Below are 23,535 nucleotides of genomic sequence, written 5' to 3'. Positions count from 1 at the left end.
TGTGTAGATGTAGCACTTCTCCCCATACAAATAGTGTCTCCAAATCTTAAGAGCGAACATAATAGCCGCAAGCTCCAAGTCATGTGTCGGATAATTCCTCTGATGCAGTTTCAGCTGGTGTGATGCATAGGCAATGACATTCCGCTCTTGCATCAGTACACAGCCTAACCCATTGTGAGAAGAATCACTGTAAACAATATACTCTTTACCCGGGGTAGGAAAAGTAAGGACTGGAGCCTCAGTTAAACACCTCTTTAACTCATCAAAACTCTGTTGGCATTTATCTGTCCACTGAAATTTCACATCCTTCCGAAGTAGCTTAGTCAATAGAGATGCCAACATAGAGAATCCCTTCATAAATCGACTGTAATATCCAGCTAAAGCCAAAAAACTGCGAATCTCTTTGATATTTCTAGGTGGCCTCCAATTAAGGACAGCTTCTATCTTACTTGGATCTACCTTGATGCCCTCTACCGATACTACGTGTCCCGAGAAGGATATTTATTTCAGCCAAAACTCACGCTTTGATAATTTGGCGTATAGCTATTTCTCCCTCAAAGTTTGCAGTACAATCTGCAGATGTCTATCATGCTCCTCTACACACCTCGAGTAGACCAATATATCATCTATGAATACCACAATAAACTGGTCAAGGTATGGTTTGAAGATAGTGTTCATCAGATCCATAAAAGCAACCGGAGCATTAGTTAACCCGAATGGCATGACCAAGAACTCATAATGGCCATAGCAGGTTCTAAAGGCAGTTTTAAGAATACTCTGCTCTTGTACTTTTAACTGATAATAACCTGATCTTAGGTCAATTTCGGAGAACACAGCTGCACCCCTCAACTGATCAAACAAGTCATCAATGCGGGGCAATGGATATCTATTCTTTATTGTCACCTTATTCAACTGTCGATAGTCAATACACAAGCAGAGAGTGCCATCTTTCTTCTTTACAAACAACACTGGCGCTCCCCAAGGTGACACACTAGGGCGGATAAAGCCCTTATCAAGCAGCTCTTGCAATTGCACTTTTAACTTTTTCAATTCTGCTGGTGCCATTCTATATGGTGTTATCGAGATTGGGTCCACACCAAGCATAACATTAATCTCAAACTGCACTTCTCTTTATAGAGGTAATCCTAGCAATTCATATGCTTCACACCCCTTTCTGATCATCCTTCTGGCTAGTGCAACCAAAATGATGTTTGATGGCAGTAACTGCCTCTCCCCATGTATTACCACATCACCGTACAGAGGGAGACTAAAAGTGATTGCCTTCAGTCTACAGTCAATCATAGCATGATGCCTGGCTAACTAATCTATGCCCAAGATGATATCATAATCTCTGAAGGGCATTTCAATCAAATCTGACAGAAAAACATGTCCTTGGATCACTAAAGGACAATCTCTATATATTCGGTTAACCTGGACCTCTTGTCCTAACGGATTAGTTACTAGCAGCTCAAAACCCATTTTGACACATGGAACAACAAGGGAACTGACTATGCTAGCACTAACATACGAATGGGTTAAACTCGGATCAAACAACACAAAGACATCTTGATCAGAGATAGAGAAAGTACCGGCAACAATATCGAAAGTCTCAGCCTCTTCTCGCTATCCCATAGTGTAAACTCTGGCTGAAGCACTCCCTTGTGCTGATTGGTTAACAGTATCCTGACTGCCAGAAGCATTGCCTTTACCTCTGGCCCTTCCTCTACTAACCGGTTGTGAACCTCTGGTAGCAGAACTCTGAATGGATCTCTCAGTAGTAGTGGGAGCTAGCCCAAATCTACGGGCACTGGTGCTGTCCTGAGCAAGATGGCCCGTGCCTCCACAGTTAAAGCAAGCTCCTGTAGCCCAATAGCATTCTCCCCCATGAGTCTTTCCATATGTATCATAGGGGCGAGGAGGATATGAACCCCTGGTCGACCGCTGACCAGACCTAAGGAGTCTTTGTCCAGAGAATCTGCCCCTTCCGAGCCTTCCTCCTCTGCCTGATCCCCTAAATTTCTTTCTTTTTCCAGTATTGCCACTGGAACTTTGCTCAACTGATTTTTCACCTTTAGCTTTCGCTGATTTCTCAATCTTCTCATATTTCTTTTTCACTGGTGTTGCTTCTAATTCAATTCTTTCTACTTCCAGTGCTTGAGACATTAGTTCAAAGAAGTTACTATATTTAAAGCTGACCATTTGTACTCTTAAACTAGGCTTCAGGTCAGTTTCAAACCTCTTGCACCTTTCTCTGCTAGTAGACAGGAGACTCCCTACATAATGGCTTAAGCGGGAGAACTCCCTTTCATACTCTGCCACAGACCAATTCCCTTGCTTTAGACTTAAAAATTCTTGCAATTCTTGATCCACATATGCATCTGGGACATATTTCTGTCTGAACTCTCTGATGAAGTCGTCCTAGGTCAATACTGGTGGTTCTACCAAGCTATGGGGGATAGTCTTCCACCAATCATACGCATCCCCTTGAAGTAATAACATAGAATATTCAAATTTTAGTTTATTTGGGCAGTGCAGTTTCTTGAATACTCCATCCATTCTCTCCAACTACTGCTCTGCCTCTATAGGGTCTACTGTACCCTTGAATTTTTTCACCCCATATTTCAACAACTTTTCATATTGTCTGATTGGAGCTTGAGGTTACACAACAGGAGTCTGGAGTGGAGCTTGAGCAGGCATACCCCTAGCCATCTGTTGGAACATTGTAGCCATTTGCTGGGTGAACTGTGCTGGAAACTGTGGCATTTGTGGGGTTAGTGCCACTAACCCACTAACATTTTGGAGAGCTGGGGCTTCCCCTTGGGCCTCAGCCTCTACTGACTGCTCAATTGCGCGATCCCCTTCTTCCATTTTAGTTTGGAGTTAGGATATCTCCTAAATAAATAACACAAGGAGATTTGCCTTTGTTAGTTTATATTTATGACGTAATGCACTGTATGTAACAAATAAGGACATTGAGCAGTTGTACTTATCAAAGAAAAGACACAAATTCACAAGTCAAAACATACTTTTAAAAAATTCGCTCTGATACCACTAAAACATGTCACACCTTACCCCTCTATAAGGCATCACATGATCCCGTAGTATACCTAATGAATTACCTACTCCGTCTGCCGATGACCCATTAATTACACTACAAAAGGATTTTAAAATAATTTTCTTACTTTTTGAAAGTGGTGAGCATTTCTAGCAGGTATTAAAAAACATTTAATTGAAATTTAAAACTAGTTAAAATTTGTGTCCATTTTTATTTTTACGTAAATTTTGAAAAAATTTCGGCAGAGTGCCGTCTATATTTGGGAAAAACAGTTCTTCAAACACCTGTAAAAACACTTCCAATAATTCATTTCATCAAAATCAACCACTACCACAGCACAAATCAACATCATTTCTCCCAACTCCATAATTCAAAACAATTCTCAATTCAATTATCTTCAAAAATAATATTAAATAACTTTATTCATATTCCATTAAAGAAAAATCAATTTACATTCATCATCCCAAAATTTACATTAGAAAAATCCAAAATAATATTATTACAAAATCTATACAACTGCTCAAGACCAGTTTATATATGTACATACAGTTACATACACCAAAATAAACATTACAATCAGGGTATAAAATTATACCCGACAAAATCTCAATGATGTAGCTCTGAGATCCTCAGCAGCTCACTTTGCTACTCTACTAGTCTCTCTATCTGCGATAGTAATAAACAGCTATCGCTGAGTACTATGACTCAGTGGTGCACAACATACTAAAATAACATTTTATGCAAAATTCAAATCACATTTATTCAAATATAGTACTGAAAATGAAAATTAGATACAAAAGACAATTTATAATTTTAGTCAAAACAGTCTCATTTCAGAAGTCTCAAAACAGGTTTCATAAAAACACACAGTTATATCTTGCCATCAGAAAAATGTCCATCTCAATAACCAGAGGCTTATGAGCAATCACAAGGCTAGCTAGCTCAAACTATGGGTACCCATTCAATTTCTTCCTCTACTGGCACACACCTCAACACTTCAACTAGAGAGGGAATCAAAATTCAAAAGTAATTCGTCTCATTAGTCATGCTAGTGAGGCATTCAAATATATGGTTATGACACTGTGGTTTCAAAACTACCTCAATAATTTTCCAAATATTTACTGACAATTAACACACATGCAATTAAATTTTCAACAATTTAGATCAATAGCATAATATACATTTCAATCACCATTTTGCAATATAAATAAATCACAATTCATTTCATGTACTTTGCAAAGGAAATTTTAAAGAATATTTTATGTTGTGTACAAACCTTGTGCGAGTCGCCTCTAGTCCTTAACTCGACGTCTCGAGTTCTTTCCTGGTATTCCTTTCAATTGAAACACACAATTTTATAGTGTTTCAGTATCACAATTTATCATAAATCCAAAAACAAATTCAAATATATTTATTTCTAGCTTTAATATTCTTAACTTGACGTTCTTTAAAATTTGCATTTTGGGGTTACTATTCACGATATTATTCAAGTCAAATTATTGACTTTCTTATGCTTAATAGGTATGGGAATTTCAATTTCATCCACATACCACATTTTGGTTACCTAATTTGTTGGTTTTGGTTGTTTCCTCAAATTTTAAGTCTCTTAGGTGAAATTTCAAAATTTCAGATTTGGTGTCCTGTATTGCACTATTCCATTGGTCGAGTTGCTGTTGAAATTTGGCTAAATTTTCTTCATAGAAGTTGTTCCTTATTGTCTTAACTTTATTTTTCTTTTTGAATCGCTCCATTTGGAGTTTTGTAGCCCATGATATGACCATTTGAATGGGGTTGGCCGGATTTAGTGTTACCCAGAATTCTGGGCATTTTCTGGATACTAGCAGTTTTAGTGTGCTAATTGCAGGTGACTTTACGGATAGGTTATGGTCAAAATTTGGGTTTATTTTCTTCATGAAAGTTGTAGGGATATGTCTCAGCTTTCTATCGGTATAAGATTCAGGTCATTTGGACCTTTCTAGACCAAGTTATGGTCATTTAAGTAACTACTGTTTATTTAGTTATTTTTGTACAGGGCAGTGTGCCCAAATCCGGATTTGGCCTAATTGTTCACTATCCTAATGTCATTTTCTAGGCATGGTTCCTGAATGCAAAATGTGCCATTTTGTGTCTATTTTTATTCCCCATTGACCTCACACCAATTAGGTTGGTAAATTTCCAATTTTGATCCCTGAAAGAGACCTAGGTCAAGCTGTCAGCATACTAACCCTAACCAATCCGAATTGAAACTTGGCTCTAGCAATTCACACACACCACAAATGGTCACAATTGACCATTTCTCAACTCAAGTAAGGTCAATGGCATCAATTAACCAATTCTCAAAATTTTTCCCAATTATCAAAATACTCAAGAGCCCTAATTACATAAAGTTCAAATCTAATGCATTCAAAACATATATCCATACTCTACATACATAACTCAACCTAAGAACCATTTAATTTCACCAAATTCCATCAATTCCAAACACACCTAAGGCTGGCCGAATTTCTAGTTACTCCCCCAACAAGTTTTTTCTTTTGATTTTAGGTTAAGATCTAAGCTACTTAAACTAAAAACATAAGTATTAAACACAAATTTTCAATTCAACTACTAACCTCAAACTTGAAATTCAATCTCCAAATTTCCTTCACTTTCTCCTTTCTTTTTCCTCTTCAATCTCCTTCTCTATTGTAGATTAGAAGATTTTACTAATTGTTTGGGGAAGAGGTTAGGGTTTAGTGGGGGGGGGGGGGGGGGGGGGGGGGGGTTTTTAAAGCTTGAAGCAAGCTTTAATGGTAGATTTTAATGGAGGAAAAAAAGTAAAGAGAGAGAAAGGAGATGAGTGCCGGCATGGTTGGGAAAAATGTGCTTTTTCTCTTTTTTTTGTTTTTATTTTTATTTAAGCAATAGTTGACTTGGTCAAAAATGGGGGTAAATAAAATTGAATTATGATGTCATAATAATGATGTAAGCATGATGTAAATAAAGTTTTCTTTTCTTTTTCTTTTGTATTTATTTTTTCATTAGTTCTTTAATTTAATTCCCAATTCCAAAATTTTCTTTTCTCCGATTTTATTGGACACTTAGGTCAGGAGTCAGCTCTAGGGGTGAATTGACCAAATTGCCCCTCGCTGGTTTAATCCGCTTTGCAAGTTATTTGATATTTTTTCCAGATCCCTAACCTAATTATTTGACATGCTTAACAACTCTTTTTCGTGATTTTCTCTTTTCCACTGTGTTCACAATAGTCCTAAGGACCGCGGCGACACATTTTCCAGTTAGAAATTTGAGTTAAGGCTGACCTCACATTCACTTCCCGGGAAAGTCACCCATCGTTGTGACTCCTAGCTCATTTAACTTTTATGCTTTGTTTTTCTTCTTTATACTTAACTATTTGGCAATTACTAATTATTTGCGTTCAGGTCTTATCTAGGCATCTTAGATGTGATTCTAATCCCCTTAATTATCCGGATCGATACCGATCACCGGAATAGTAAAATGTACCAGGCTATGCAAATATGGTTGTTACATTACAGCCATTGAATTGAAACAGCCAAGTAAATGGAAAATATTTTACTATTATAAGAATTGAATTTAAATGCTTTTATTACTATATTTCAATTAAATAATATTTAACTATGAAATAAATTTTTATTTAAATGATTTCCATTTATTTATTTATATATAGTATGCCATATGAGATATTTTATACATATCAACTACTTTCCTCCCATCAAGTATTTTCATTTTACTTAAATGCTCTTAATTCTTTTTTTAATTACTCTATTTTTTAAATACTTATTTCAAAAGCTATTAGTTATCATTATCAAATTTATTTATTTAGTTGTATTTAATTAATATTTATTTAATTACTAATTTTTTTTATAAATTTCTTATTTAATGTTTTTTAAATTTTTAATATTTTATTTTATTATAATTATATATCGAATGCAATTATAACTAATATTTTAATTATTCATATTTTATTATAATTAATTTTCAACAGAATTATTTTAAATTTTAATTAAATATCAAAATTTTTATGCATAAATTATCTCTTAACTATATTTTTATATAGAAGTAGAATTTCAAAAATAGATTACAGATCTTATTTTACCAAAAATTTAGCTACAAGTAAAGAAAATTAAAATTAAAGTTATAATATCAAAATTATAGAGCCTATCTTTTGAAAAATAGTATGTAATTTTAACATTTATTATATTAATAGAAAATAATGATATTTTAAAATTTTAATTTTTATGAAATGTATTTATGTTATATCATAAATTTATGTAAAATAGTAACCATTTTTGTGAGAAAATTTATTTTATAAAAAACATATCAAATTAATAAAAAAAATTTACACTTTATAAAAATTTAAAAATATAGTATTTTTTTTAAAAATAATATAATAAAATGTTACTTTAAATTAATAATTGCGTTATATATTTTCATTATTATTAAAATTAAATAATTCAATTTATTATTAATAATTTAATATTTTTTTTAATTTAATAATAATAAAAAATATGTATTTATATATTTTTGAAATAGCATTATTTTCTCATTAATCTAATATATTTTCTATAATTTATAAAAAAATTGATTTACATAAATTGTGAGATAAAATATAAAAATTTCATGAAATTTAAACTATTTTTTAAATAAAGCAATTTTATTGCATTTTAAATGAAATAATCATGGAAACTACTATTAATATATATATATAAAGAATTAATTAGGTATTTTAATTAATTAAACTATAAATTAATTAAAAATTTATTATTATAATAGATAAAAATTTATTTAATTTAAATTAAATAAGAGAGAAATTTCAGTTAAAAGTTAATTTAATAATAATAATTTATCTTATTTAGAATATAATTAAAAAATAAGTTAAAAAATAAAAAATATAAATTATCCATGCATATTATGGGCATTGTGCTAGTTTATAATAAATGAACTACAATATTCAGCATTGATTGATTTTTTTTAGGATAAAATTCTTATTTTTATAAAAAAAAATGACATTTAAATTCAGCTATGCGAAGTTTCACATTATATGTAAGTTAATTTTAATTATATATCTTCACACGAATTTTAAAAGTATAATTTTTTAAAAAAGTTTTATCATGCAATTTTTAAAGATTTTATTGGCTATTAAAGACAAAGTTTCCCACTTTGAAACAAAGTCTATGGTGTAAAAAAGACCTTATTAGAATTCAAATAAAATTAGGATGTGTTAATAATAATAATTAGAAATTTATGTGTGTGTGTGTATATATATATATATATATATATATATATATATATATATATATATATATATATATATATATATATTGTAATTATAATTTTGATATTAAAAAAAATATAAAAATTAAAAATGTTTTTATTAGTTTATTTGAAATAAGAATATATAAAAATATTATCTTTTTAGGATAAATAAAATTAATTATACAACAATAATAATTTTAAATTTTGAATCTTCTTAAAATATTTAAATAATTTAAAAAGTGAATATATTTTATTTACCTTTAGTAATCACAATTCTATTGGGAAATGAATTTATTCATCTCTCTCTCTATATATATAGATGGAGAGAACGATCCTAGATTTTAATTTCTCATATTGTTTCTTGCTTTCTATAGAAAAAAGACATCAAATATTGGGAAGTACAATAACCCAAGAAGAAGAAGAAGAAGAAGAAGAAGAAGAAGAAGAAGATGACAGCTAGGAGGAACAACCCTTCAGGCATAGTTCCTACTATACAGAATATTGTACTGACAGTAGATTTGGACTATGTATTGATCTTAAGCACAAAGCATTGAATTGTGTTTTCCATCAATAATAATAAGAAAAAAAAATAGAACCTTCTAAAAATCATTAGTCTTATCAATTGAAAATGTTTCCTATCAATAATAGAGTAGAGATACATTAAGAAACTAACCTAGATTTGAACACAAGCTTCAAGTGTACAAGAAGAATGCTTAATTTAGAATATGAGTTGATGCTAAACTAGAACCCTAACTTGATTTCAACCAACTAATAATAATAAAAGCCTTTAAAGAAATAACTAAAGAAAGGAAAAATAATCAAACATAGAAATATGGATAACCTTATTAGAGATTGAGTTGATTGAGTCTCTTATAGCCAATAAAAGATCAAGTAAGAAAAGGATAATTTTAGAGGAAAACGTTAGAGTTAAGTAATTCACCGAACTAGCGATTTTTTATAAAATGTGAAAATTTTGAACATAAACTTAGTGCATAAAAGCAATTAAATCTTTGTTGCTACCAATTAGCTCTAGACTAACAAGTTGTGCTCAATATGCCGCTGTCAATTGCCTCTAAATAGAGGCATATTTTTGTATTACTTCTACTAAACATAGGGATAGGATAAACTTTTAAACAAAAAGACACATTCATAGCTTGCCCTTATTTTAATGCTAGGATTGACCTTGTTTTTTTGCAGTAGTAATAGTTACACCTCCACTTTTGCCTCTATTCAAGTCATAATCGCTAATGTGACTAAAGTGTCTGCAAACTGATTCTTATCGTGGCCTATATGTGTGAATGAGATTTCATCAAACTTTCGATCAACTCTGAAAGATGCTTATTGTATGGGATTAGCTTTGGATCCCGGATTTGACAATCTCCTTTCACTTGGTAAATTATCGAAGTTGAATCTCCAAATACTTTTAATTTCTTTTCGTTCATCTTAATAGCAGCTTACAAACCACTCACACAGGCTTCATACTCAACAATACTATTAATCCACTCAAATCTCAACTTGACCATAACTAGGAAATTTTTCCCTTTAAGGGATACTAAAACTATTCCTATTCCATAATAAAAAAAGGTTAATTGCCCCATCAAAGTACATTTGCCATACATCACTTTGCCCCTTGGTTTCTTCTTTTATTGCATTAATATATCAGCAGGAATTCAAAATCTAAAGCCTTATTATCATCACTTTGATTTTCTGCCAGAAGATCTACTATCATGCTTGCCATTTTACTATCCTCCCACAAATGAATACTATAACTCGCATTCATTGAACTTTTGCTTAAACAATAAATAACACTATTTCATCTCCCCACATCATCATGCTGCCCCAAGACATAACCATAGATACTTAAAGAACTATCATGTATAAGATCAATGGTATACTAGGCATAGGGGAACTAATTAAGATGGGAGGATTCGATACGTACTTCATGATCATTTCGAAAGCTCCTTGATAAGCTCCATCCCATTTTGCATTATTATTCTTTTTTAGGAATTTGAAAATTGGCTCTATCGCGTCTATGGGATTAAAGATGAATCAAGAAATGTAATTCAACAGTCCTAAAATGCTACAACCTTCTCTCTAACTTTGGATGCAACATTTCTTGAATGGCTTCAATTTTATCAATATCAATTTCTATCCCTTTTCTGGTGATAATAAATTTACCCCAACAATTTTTCAAACTTTACCCTTAGGTAACACTTTACAAGATTCAATTTCATATTATATTTCCTCAGACTTTCAAACACTTTGTGTAAAATTTCTACATGGCTTTTAATTCATCTAAATTTGATAATCATATCATCCATATAAACCATTACTTCTTTATGCATCATATCATGGAACAGTATGACCATAATGTATTTTGGTACCCTTGGAGTTATGCATATGTAAAGGCGGTGAAGGTCCTAATGAAGAAAATTCAAAAGGATTTAAAGGTTTGTTTTGAGATGATTTAAAGGCCTTATGAACACTGATGCTGTTCTAAGATTTCTACGAGTACAGACAGGCAACACAAGACAGAAAACACATAGTGGGTTGGTTTTAGCAATCTCTCTTATGTTTAAGTTAGTAAAGGGAACTAAGATTAAGGGGAATTAACTAGCAGAAAATATCATACTTGAGATGGAGGTTTAAGTTCCTTCTATAGGCATTGAATAAACTTATATTGTTATTAGAATTTGATCATATCCGATTCTAATTTTAAAGGAAGTTTAATTAAAGTAGGATTCATAAATTGGATAAAGTGGGATACTTACTCTTAATGGATAGGATTTGTATTGGATATGGATTCTATCATTTAGTTAGGTGAATACCACAATGTTCAAACATATGGTGTGATGGCCAAATTGTTCATGTGTCCAAGCAATACGATGATTTAGGTTATGATCATTCAGACATTCAATTGATTAAATCAAACATTCAGGTATTTTTAAGGTGTACTATATCAATTGCTCTTGAATACATATAAAAAGGCTCATATATATTAGGCCAAAAATCTCAAAACAAACTTATTTATGCATTATAGAAAAAATTGACAAATATGAGCTTTATTTCATTTGTCATCTCTCATAATTGTAAGTATTATTGGTGATCACAATTATTAAACATGAAATAGATATTATATTTTCATATAATAGTTGTAACGCCCTCACTTTAGGTGGTTCCGCACATTCTACTATTTCGGTGACTAACGTCTGTTCGGACAGCCAGGATGTCTGGAACCACACTTAAACTAGAGTGAGGAGCCATAAATAAACTAAATAATAATCAAATGAAGCTAAAGAAAAATGAAAGAAATGAAGTGCAAATGGGTTAAATGAGTACAAGCCGATAGCGATGAGTGACCTCACTGGGAAGCGACTGGAGATTCAGTTGCCACCCCAAACTCATGAGGAACCCAGTGAGACATTTATTTAGGACTAAATTGAGGGGTTAATGGAAATGTCAAGAAAATGCAAAGAAACCAATGCTAATCGGCAAAGACAAACCATGGTCAATGAATGGCATTTTGGTCATTTCACTTGGAGAGTTATTTTTGACCAAAATATCAATTAAATTAAGTGAAATTAATGTAATAAAATATGAAGAAATTTTGATGAAAATCCAAATAGAGATGTGTAATTGAAAAAAGAAAAGAAAAGAAATGAAAATTGAATTAAAATTACAATTATGACATAACTAATGACCTAAGCATGACCTAATTAAAATTAATAACATATAACAATAAGACAACTCATTCTAATTATTTTTATTTAAAGTTAATCTGCCTCCTTTGTCAGCCAAACCTGCCGTCCCAACTCTTCCTCACCATTCCCTCTCAATTTTTGTTCATTTCTGCTATTAACACAACCATTCCAAGCTTCCAAATTCTGCCATCCCTTCATCAAACTTGTTGGAAACCTTGAGAGAAGTCCATAGCCAGCCTTGAGTGAAGAAAAACACACTAAATTCTAAGTGAGAAACCTGTTCAAAGTGGAATTCAAAGGAGAAGTGGCACTTCATTAAAAAAAAGGATGTTTGAAGGGTGATTGAAACTAGCACACAAGGTTAGTGCTAATAATTCTTAAACTTTTGAAGTTTGATAACTAGTTAGGGTTTGCTATAAATTAGGGTTTTTTTTTTTGTCTAGTTCATATTTGTTACAATTGAACATATATTATGACTTGTGGATGCATGAATGTTGGGAAAATGTTGATGAAATAGTGAAATTATGGATTAATGGAGGAGGTGTATGTGAAAACTGATGTCGGACAGTTTGGGGCCAGTAGGTTTGTGTGACACCCCTTACCCGTCTATAGTGTAGCCGAGCAAGATATGCCACACAGTGTGCCGGAGCAGAAAATTATATTTCCATTACAATTTACCCTTTTTAATTCATTTATTTACAATTTTGATTAATATGAAATTTTCACAAATTTTATAGAAAATTTGGCAGAGTGCCGGCTGTAAATTGGAAAAACAGTTCTTCTAAATCTGTTAAAAACACTTCCAATATAATCATATTATCAATCTCAGTCAACCACCAACATATTTCCATAATTTCTCAAATGACTTCAATATTTCAAAATTCAATTCGTTTCATATCATACTCAACTCAATAACAAATACTCAAATTTATTACTGAACATGGTTTATAGATAATTACATCAAAACATAATTACATGAGTTTATAATATACATGGTAAAATAAAAGTCTAATTACAAAAGTTTACAAAATACAAAATATCAAAAATAAACTAATGTCCTACCAATGCATTGTAAATGTGAGGTAACTCTGGACTCTGTGTGCAGATCTGATAATTCACCCGGTCTGAGGTCTGCTGGACTCCCCAGCTATGTCTCCAGTACCTGCACGTGGTAAAAGCGACGTGCTAAGCAATTCTGCTTACTGGTGCCAATATAAAATAAAATAACTAAAATAAAATAAATATTTTGAATGTATGTTTATATTTTTATGTAGACTTAATACCTGACATTTATTGCAGTATTATTCGATTAAAATTTGGTAAGATTTATTTTAATTGCTCGAGTAACCTATATGTAACGATGGGGCTCCAACCACTAGAGGAATTGTCCGCTTTGGCCATAAGCCTCACGGTTTTGTCCCATAGGTGGAATGGAGAACTTCCCAAGAGGTCACCCATCCTAGTATTTCTCTCAAGCGAGCACGCTTAACCCTGGAGTTCTTCCAACTCTCCAGGCCATGCCACCAAAAGGTGCCTCTAGTGATTAGTTTTCCCATTTTATATATCATTACTTTTTGAACCCAAGACCATCTCCGTGCTTTGCCGATGTGGGATTTGCCTAAGGGACCTTTCTCTCCCCCTTTCGGGACTCAGCGTCCTCGCTGAGGTTTGCCCCACCATCGCCCAAGAAGACACGCGAGCAGCTCTGATACCAATTGTAACGATCGGGCTCCAACCACTAGAGGAATTGTCCGCTTTGGCCATAAGCCTCACGGTTTTGTCCTATAGGTGGAATGGAGAACTTCCCAGGAGGTCACCCATCCTAGTATTTCTCTTAAGCGAGCACGCTTAACCCTGGAGTTCTTCCAACTCTCCAGGCCATTCCACCAAAAGGCGCCTCTAGTGATTAGTTTTCCCATTTTATATATTATTACTTTTTGAACCCAAGACCATCTCTGGGCTTTGCCGATGTGGGATTTGCCTAAGGGACCTTTCTAGTATATTTCACTGTTCCGGTGACCGGAGTCAGTCCGGATAATTAAGGGCTTTAGAACCACTCTTAAGACAACTAGATAAGCCATAAACACAAATAATTAGTAATTGTCAATTAGTTAAGTATAAATAGGAAAAACAGAACATAAGAAGTTAAATGAGCCGAGAGTCACAACGATGGGTGACCTTCTCGGGAATGACTGCAAAGTCGATTTAAACTCAAATTTCGAACCGTAAAATGTGACGCCGTGGTCCTTAGGACCCTTACGAACACAGTGGAAAAGAGAAAATCGCGAAAAAGAACTGTTAAGCAGTCAAATAATTAGGTCAGGGAGCCGAAAGAAATATTGAATTTTTTACAAACCGGGTTGAACCGGCGAGGAGCAATTTGGTCAATTAACCCTGAGAGCTGACTCCTGACCTAACTGTCAAATAAAATCAGAGAAAAGAAAATTTTGGAATCAAGAATTAAATTAAAGAACTAATAGAAAAATAAATAAAAAAAAGAAGGAAAATGAAAAAGTGTAGGGAAATGACATCATGCATGACATCATGCATGATGCCATAAATCCCATAATTAATAATTTGATTAAATGGATTTTTGGGTCTTTCATAAGACAAAAGAAAAGAAAAAAAAAGAAGTAAAAGTCATCTTCCTCATATCCCTTGCCGCCCCATCTCTCTCTCCATTCCTTCACCTTGTTCCACCATTGTTAAGAGAAAGAAAGCTTGAATTTCCCTACTCTCTTCCATAAATTCACAAAGTCCCAACATTAAAAATTCTCTTTACATGTTGAGGAAGCATTAGAGAGTAAAAAGAAGAAGAAAGACTTGAAGAAAGGAAAGCCTAAAAACCCTCCAAGCAAGGTTAGTGATTTAAGTTGTAAAATTAGTTTATTTGTTGTGTTTTTAGCTTGATTAATTTGTAAATAAACTTAAAATGAAATGAAACAAATTGTTGAGGGACCAAGTTGATTTTCGGCCAGCATGTGTATGAGGGTATGGTTGCATGGTTTGATTGATTTAAATGAGATTATGGACCTCCATTAGTTGAATGATTATAGTTAAAAGCTTTGAAATTAGCTAAATGCAACAATTTAGTGTGGTTAGGGTTTGGACGCTTAAGGTTTAGTGACAAAAATGTGAGGAAGTGGTAAATGATGTCTTTGACCTAATGTGAAGTGGGAAATGGTCATTTGTGACCTAATGAAGAGTGTTAGAGGTGTTTGAATCAAAACCAAATTCGGATTGAGTATGTAGCATGACCAAGTTACCTTTGAAGGACCAAAACTGAAATTTTACAAGTCCAATTGGTATGAGACCAATTGAGAATGAAAATAGACACTAAATGACACAATTTTCATTTAGGAAGCATGCCCAAAAAGTGACCAAAACCTAGTGAACAAATTCACCAAACTTGGAAAATCACAGTCTGCCCTATACAAACTGACCAAATGAACAGTGTTTGTTCATTTGGCCATAACTTGAGCTAGGAAGGTTTAAATGACCTGAAAGTTTACCAGTGGTTAGATGAGATATAGACCTAAAACTTTCATGAAGAACACAAACCCAAATTATGCCATTAACCAAGTCATTTGGCCATCCAAAGTTGGTGACCTAAAACTACTAGAACCAAAAATTGCCCAGAATTCTGGGTTGAGTCCAATACGGCAGCAATGGTTCAAATGGCTATAACTTGAGCTACAAAACTCTAATTGGAGTGATTAAAAAGGAGAATAAACTTAAAACATTAGGGAACATTTTCTATGAAGAAAGTTTTGCCAAATTTCAATAGTAAAGTGACCAATGGAACAGTTCAACCTTAGACACCAAAACTGAAAATTTATCAAATTTGCCTAAAAGACTTAGAATTTGAATAAACAACCAAAACCAACAAATTTAGTGACCAAAATGTGGTATGTGGGTAAAGTTGGAATTCTCATATCTATTAAGCCTTAGAAAGTCAACAATTTGACTTGAATAGTATAGTGAATAGTAACCCCGAAACACAAAATTTCAAGAACGTCGAGTTTAGCATGTTAGAGCTAGGTAAAAGTGAAGTTAAATTTATTTTTGGATTTATGCTAAGTTATGTTACTGAAACACTGTGAAATTGTGTGTTTCAGTTAAAAAGAATACCGGGAAAGAACCCGAGGAACCGAGTCAAGGCCAAGAGGTGACTCGCTTGAGGTTTGTGCACAACATCACTATGCTTTAAAATTCATTGATAAAGTGAATGAAATATGTATTTTACTTTTGCTTTGAATTGTTGAAAGTTTATTTGTAACATTATTTATGATGTTTTGATTTAAATTGTGAAAGTTATTGTGTATATTTAAAATAGTAATGTTTAGCAAATTGTTAAGATAAGTTTTGAAACCACAGTGTCATGACCATATATTTGAAGACCTCACTAGTATGACTAGTGGGGGTAATTAGTTTCGAATTTTGATTCCTTCTCTGGAGAAGTGTTGAGGTGTGCCAGTAGAAGAGGATTTGAATGGATATCCATATATTTGAGCTAGCTAGCCTTGTGATGTGACTTCTCTTTAGCCTCTGGCTAATGAGATTATATTTGTTTCGAATGGCATGATCTAACTGTGGGTTTTATGAAATGTGTTTGATACTTCGAAACGAAATTGTTTGGAATAAAATCTCATAATTCATGTTTTGTGTTTAACTCGCATGCTCAGTTCAATTTTTGAATAAATGTGATTTAAATTCTGCATAAGGATTATTTTAGTATGTTGTGCACCACTGAGTCCTAGTACTCAGCGATGGCTGTTATTGCTGTCATAGATTTAGAGACTAGAGGAGCAGCAGACTGAGCTGCTGAGGATTGAGGATCTATCAGCTTGAAGTTATAGGGTATAATTTATACCCTAACTGTAAATATTTCTTTTGATGTATGTAATGCACATAAATATATGGACATGTAAAATTGGTCTGAGCAGCTTATATAAAGCTTGTGTAAAGTTTGTAATAAATTTTAGTTGAAATTCCTTAATGTAAATTTTGTAATGATGTATATAAATTGTTTTGTCCTTAATGAATTATGAATGGAACTATTTTATTTAATTTGAATGAAATGGATTGCTAGTATTTTGATGATCATTTGATAGTGGATTTGAAATTTGAAAGTTGATAAATGTGTTGAGAAATTGGTTGAGATTGAGTATGAATTTGAAGCAGTGGTTGAAAATTTTTTGGAAGTGTTTTTTCTTTTCAGGTATTTGAAGAACTGTTTTTTCAAAATACAGACGAAACTCTGTCAAAATTTTTATAAAATTTGAGGAAAAACAAAATGGGCCAAAAATTTTAACTAGTTTTCAACTTTAATTAAATGTTTTAATACCTATTAGAAAATGCTCACCACTTATCAAAGTAAGAAAATTGTTTTAAAATCCCTTGTAGGGTACTTAATGAGTTATCGGTAGGTGAAGTTCGGTAGTTCATTAGGTATTCTACGGGATCATGTTATGCCTTACAGAGGGGTAAGGTGTAACACTATACTAGTCGACTGGACTGGATAAATGGGCAAACTGACACTGGGTACCAAGTACCTCGGACCATCACACCATCGGTCACATTGTGTCTCCTAGTGTGCAACAGAACAACTAATAAGGTGTAATAATGATTAGGGATAAAACCCAAGTATAACAACTCAATTAACATAGCCAAATGCTATTTTATCACAGAATGGCATGGGAGGCCATAAAACACAAAATGGCATGAAGCCATATGCAGCACTGCCAACAGAACCCTATTGGCATGCCAACCTATCCAAACCAGTCTTACTAGGTGTACTAACGCATGTTACACTTTTAAATTTTATAATTCATGAAATTGAAGTTTAAGTGTTACTATTCATTTCATTAGTCAACTAAAATATTGACTTTAGTATAGACAATAGGTATATTGGTTCTAATATTCCCAACATACCACATTTTGCATTCTAAATTTGTTGGTATTGGTTGTCAATACAATTTCTAAGCTTAGTGTTAGTTATTCACAATTTTCAGATTTCAAGCATTATGTTTACTATTCCATTAGTCATTTGTACAGTAGGAATTTGGCAAAGTTGTCTTCATGAAAATTGTTCCTTATTGTATCTAGTTACATATATTCTTTTGAATCACTCCATTTGGAGTTTTGTAGCTCAAGTTATGGCCTAAATACTATAACTGGCCGGATTGCAAACTTTCCAGATTTTCTGGACAAAACCAAATCTACAGTGTTTGTACACTAATTGCAGGTCTATTTTTGAACATGTTATGATCAGATTTTGGGTTTCATTTCTTCATGAAAGTTGTAGATATATGTCTCAGCTTTCTACTGGTAAAATTTTAGGTCAATTGAACCTTTCTACATTGAGTTATGACCAAATGTATAAACACTATTTATTTGGTCATTTTGCCCAGGTAGAATGCAGGTCACCCGGATTAGGGCAATCTTTAGGTCAACTTGGTTTAGTTTTCTGGGTTGTGCCATTATGTGTCTAGTTTCATGTTCAATTGGCCTTGCACCAATTGAACCTACACAACTCCAGTTATTGCTGCCCAAACCTGCTGGACTCACACCCAGTCCTGCAGGTCACCAAGGGCAGCATACCTAGCTTCAATTCTCATAACACAAACCACTTCATTTCTTAATCACACATAACCAAATGGTTACTAATTAACCATTAAAACTTACTTCCATCCTTTCATGAACAAAGTCTCAAGTTTGTGTCCAAACCCTAACTTCTCCATTTCAAACCTTGCATTTACTTACACTTCACTATCCTAATCAAGAGATTAGTGTTAAGGGCAGTCATAATACCATTTTAGTTCTAAGAATTCTTCAAAACCCTACCAAGTTCAAGGCTGCCTAAAATATTGGGGAAGGTATGCTTATGATTTTGTTTAAATTTCTTTGTAAATATCCACTAATTCTACTCATTCCACATGAATTTAAAGAAAAAGAACAGGTTTGGTCACTAACCTCTAATGGAGTCACTTCCAAGCTTGTAAGAATTCTTCCTTTCTACTTTTTTTTTGCTGTCTTTAGCTTGGCAAAGGTGTATGAATAATTTTTTGTGAAGACAAAGATGGGTTTCAAGGTGATTTGGGTGGTTGTCTCAAGCTTGCTTAAGCTTCCATGGAGGTTTGGAGTTAGGGAGAAATTTCGGCCAAAAGAAGGAAGAAGAAGCAACTGATTTTTTTCTTTTCTTTTTCTGCCCATTAAGTCATTTTAAAAAAGATAGTGTCATGTGTCAACATTTGATTGGGTGGGAGGATTTTAATGACATCATAATGATGTCATAATTTTAATTTCTTTCATTTTCTTTCCTTTTCTTGTTTACTTAATTTTAATTAAATATTTAACAATATTTATTCACATTTTATGTCATATAAATTATTTATTTAACTGGACAAGTTGGCCAAAAATTATCTCTGAAGACAAAATGACCAAAATGCCCTCCGTTTGGCTTATCGAGCTAAAATTGTGTGTACCGATTGATTAAAATTTCCTTGTGTTTTCTTAACATTTTATTGATATTGGAACCCCAATAATCCTTCCCTGAGGTCCCAAAAATTATTTCATGAAGTTTTCCTCGGGTCTAGGGTTGCTAACGGCCTTCACCGTCACTTCCCCTTTAGGTTACCCATCACTGGGGTTACGGCTCATTTAACCTTAGTGCATTTCATTCCTAAAAAATTTCCTTAATTTTTCTGATCATTATTTAGTTTATTTATAACTCACTCTAGTCTAATTATAATTTCAAATATTCTAGCTGCCCAGACCAACATTGGTCACCAGAACAGTAGACTGTACGAACTAGCTAAAGTGAGGATGTTACAGTTGGAATGGCCATAAGTTGAGTTATATAGCTCTAATTAGTGTGAAACCACTTGGAGATGAAACCTTGATAAGTGCATAATTTTTTAATTTTACTTCCATCACATTGAGTATTTCTAGGATATCTTTATGTCTAATTCAACTGATTAAAGTATAATAATCTATTAGGCATATGTTTAGAGAGTTGTTAGACTAATTGTGTTAAATGGAGAAATTGTTAGCATTTGCATTAATCTGACTCTTTCTGTATTTTTCATGGTTTTGGTGAAGTCCTAGGACATAGAAGTGTGGAAGGACACTAGGAAAGGTTGAAGGATTGAGAAGCATGGTTCATGCGAAGTACACGGGCCGTGTAACTTGACCCATGTAAATCTTGGAGACCCGTGTAACATTCTGCCAGAAGAAATCCAGAGAACCGAGGAAGAAACAAAGTACACGGGCCGTGTAACTTGACCCGTGTAAGTCCTGGAGACTCGTGTAACTTTCTGTGCCCATGCGAAACATGCCCATTTAGCTCCAGTAGGTTACATGGCCCTGGGCTGTGTAGTGATACACGGGCCGTGTATCCGTCGACAGTCAGATTCTTGATTTTGCTGCAATTACAGTTTTTCACAAAAATTCTAAAAACCTAACCCTATACCATTTATTATAAATAGAAGAGCAGCAGCCTCACAAAGGGGGCAGACCTTCGGCCTTTCTCGACATCAGAAGAACTTTCATTCTCCATTCACATTTTAGATGTTTTAGATTTCTTTTCTTTATTTTTCTGTAAGCCATGAACATGAGTGGCTAAGTTTTTAATTCAATTCAAGGGATTCAAGTTCTTTTGCTTGATTTGTGAGACCAGGTTCTTAATTTAATTTATGTCTTTTTGAATATATTATTTTCTGATTTATTTATCTTTGAACTATTGAATGATTTGCTAAAAAGGCCTATTAGTTGATTGTTTGATGAGATCAATTGCTAGTTCTTCTTCATAATATGTAATTATTGTGTAAGATTGAACATAAGTGGCAATTAGGTTTATTGATTATAATCCCAGTTTTCGATAATAACCTAAGGAAACAATAGGGTGGATTAAATGATTTATGTTTCATAAATTGTTGTTCAGCTTAACTACTTCCTTTTCTTAAAGTAGTTATTAATTTGATGAGGATTGCTTAATACCAACTCAGTTAATAATTAGAGTCAATAAGAGTGCTGGGCTCGAATTGATGAGTATAGGGAAGTCAGGGGTTTACCTTGCTATTTGGTAAATCTACGTTAAGTATTCAAGAAGAGATAATTGTATTTCTTTTGTCTATGATCAAATCAATGCATTGGAATGAGAATTACCTTGGACTGAAGTTTGTTTAAATTGAGATTTTCATATTTAGTTCTTGAATTTCTGATTTCTTCTGATTTTGTGTTACAAAACCCCCCCCTCCCCCCCCAATCTTTGTCTTTTCCATTTTCCATTACACAAATGCACAAAATTTAATAATTTAGTCTCTAGGGTTCGACTTGGATTTACCACTTGCTACAGAAAAAAATATTTCATAATTGGTAATTTCAATTAACTTAATTTCTGGTGGATTCAACACCCATCAAACCTAAGACACAATGCCATAATTTTCATGAAGAAAACCTGCCCAGAAAATGACCATAGTTTACCCTAATTAAGCCTTGAATCCGTAATGGCAATTCCAAACTTGGGCAGAATGACCAAATGAATAGTACTTGGTAAATTAGTTATATCTCACTCTAGGAAACTCTTATTTGCCTGATTCTTGAACCTATAGAAACTTGAGACATAGGAGAAAATTTCACATGAGGGACTTAAAGCCAAATTATGAACTTAACTCAACTAAATTGCTTGGCAAATTTGGTCTAGCAAATCTGCCCTGATTCTGGACCAAACCTGGAAATTCTGAACATTTAGGTATCTGACTAGTTTTGGAAAAAATGCTATAACTCAAGCTACAAAACTGCAAATGCAGTAATTCCAAAGCCAAAATTTTCATAAGACATAGAACTACAATTTTTGTGTTTTGACCAGAAACCAGTTCTTAAGGCAACTTAGGAAAATTGTTAGAGAAATTTAGTAATGCATAAGCTGGAATTCCTGCAATCCAGCAAATTTGCCTTATGACCTTCGGATAATTAACAGACCATAACTTTCTCTAGAAAACTCCAATTGCATTGATTCAAAATGATTTAAAAACCTAAGACAAAGGCCAAAAACTTTTGTTAGGTGTTTGAATCAAATTCTGAGCCTAAGGTGCTCGGATGTGGGATGCAAAATTTGGTAAATATCCTGATAATAGTAGACCTGCAGGGTTTAGTACCCTGGAATAGTACTTAGTAATTTGACCATAACTAGAGCTCCAAAACTTCAAATTAACTGATTAAAAAAGGAAATTAAAGCTATGACAATAAGAAATAACTTCCATGAAGGTAGTATGGCCAAAAGGATTCTGCATCATGGCCAGATTGCTAGGAAAATTTAAAGCACAAATTCTAGAATTCATGAAATCTTCATAAAAGGACTTGGAATGTGATTTGTACTCAACATAAATGGTTTGAGGAACACATAAATCATATGAATATGTAATTGGGACTTATGTTCCCATTGTGAATGGGATGACAATGCTATGAACAATGAATAGTACATTATGAATACTTAATGATACTATTGCCCATGTATGCCTAAACATTTATGTATGGGTTGGATAGATTGGCATGCCAAGAAAGGGTGAGTCTAGCAGTACTGGCTATGGCTTTTAAGCCATTTTGTTGATTATGGCTTCTAGCCATTCTGTTACATTCTGTTTTATATGGCTTTATGCCCAACTATGATTTTTAAACCATTATGTTGCTATTATGGCTTTTTAGCCATTCTGTTGTATACATGGTTGACATTATGTGTCCAATGGTATGACGGCTAGAGGCACATATGTGTCTAGTGCTTGTAATACCGGCGTATACAGTCCAGTCATTTCATTATAGGTTGTTAGGCATTGAAATGAGTCAAGAATGTGGGATATTAAACAAATGAATGGAAAAGACCCCAAATGAACCAAATTGTTTCTAAAAATTTATTTAATGTGAAATGACTCCTAATTCATTGAAAAATGCATATTTTTATGATAATATAGTCATGAAATCTTTACTTTCATTTATATAGTTAATTTTTACTTTATTATTGCACCACTAAGCAATATGCTTAGCACGATGGATTTTCCTCGTGTAGGTACTGGAGATAAAGCCTAGTACATATCGAACTGGGATTTAGAGTCCAGATCTGCAGTAATGTCGTGTTGTGTCACCTCCTCTCAGCAGTGCATTTTGGTAGGGTCCACCGAGCCATACTAGTGTATCTTCTATACATTGTAAATTAATTATTAAGTTTATAATGTAAATTATAAATTTGTATAATAACTTTGTGCATTTATGAAATCAAGTATGTACATCTTGAAAGTAAATTAAATGAATGTGTTATGAAATGAATTATTATGGAAATGGATATGGATGAGAAATGAGATTATAGTTTGAAATTATGAGATGATGATGGAAATATGAGATTTGATATGAAATTAATTTAAACAGGTGATTATTTTAACAGCTCATATGTTAGTAAAATAGGGAAAACTCTATCAGTTTCTCCATTTAAATATTATGAATTAATTAATA

Source organism: Hevea brasiliensis, chromosome 5, assembly GCF_030052815.1.
Source record: "Hevea brasiliensis isolate MT/VB/25A 57/8 chromosome 5, ASM3005281v1, whole genome shotgun sequence".
NCBI lineage: Eukaryota > Viridiplantae > Streptophyta > Magnoliopsida > Malpighiales > Euphorbiaceae > Hevea > Hevea brasiliensis.
The sequence above is the reverse complement of the archived record's forward strand: the minus strand, read 5'-3'. Positions refer to the sequence as shown.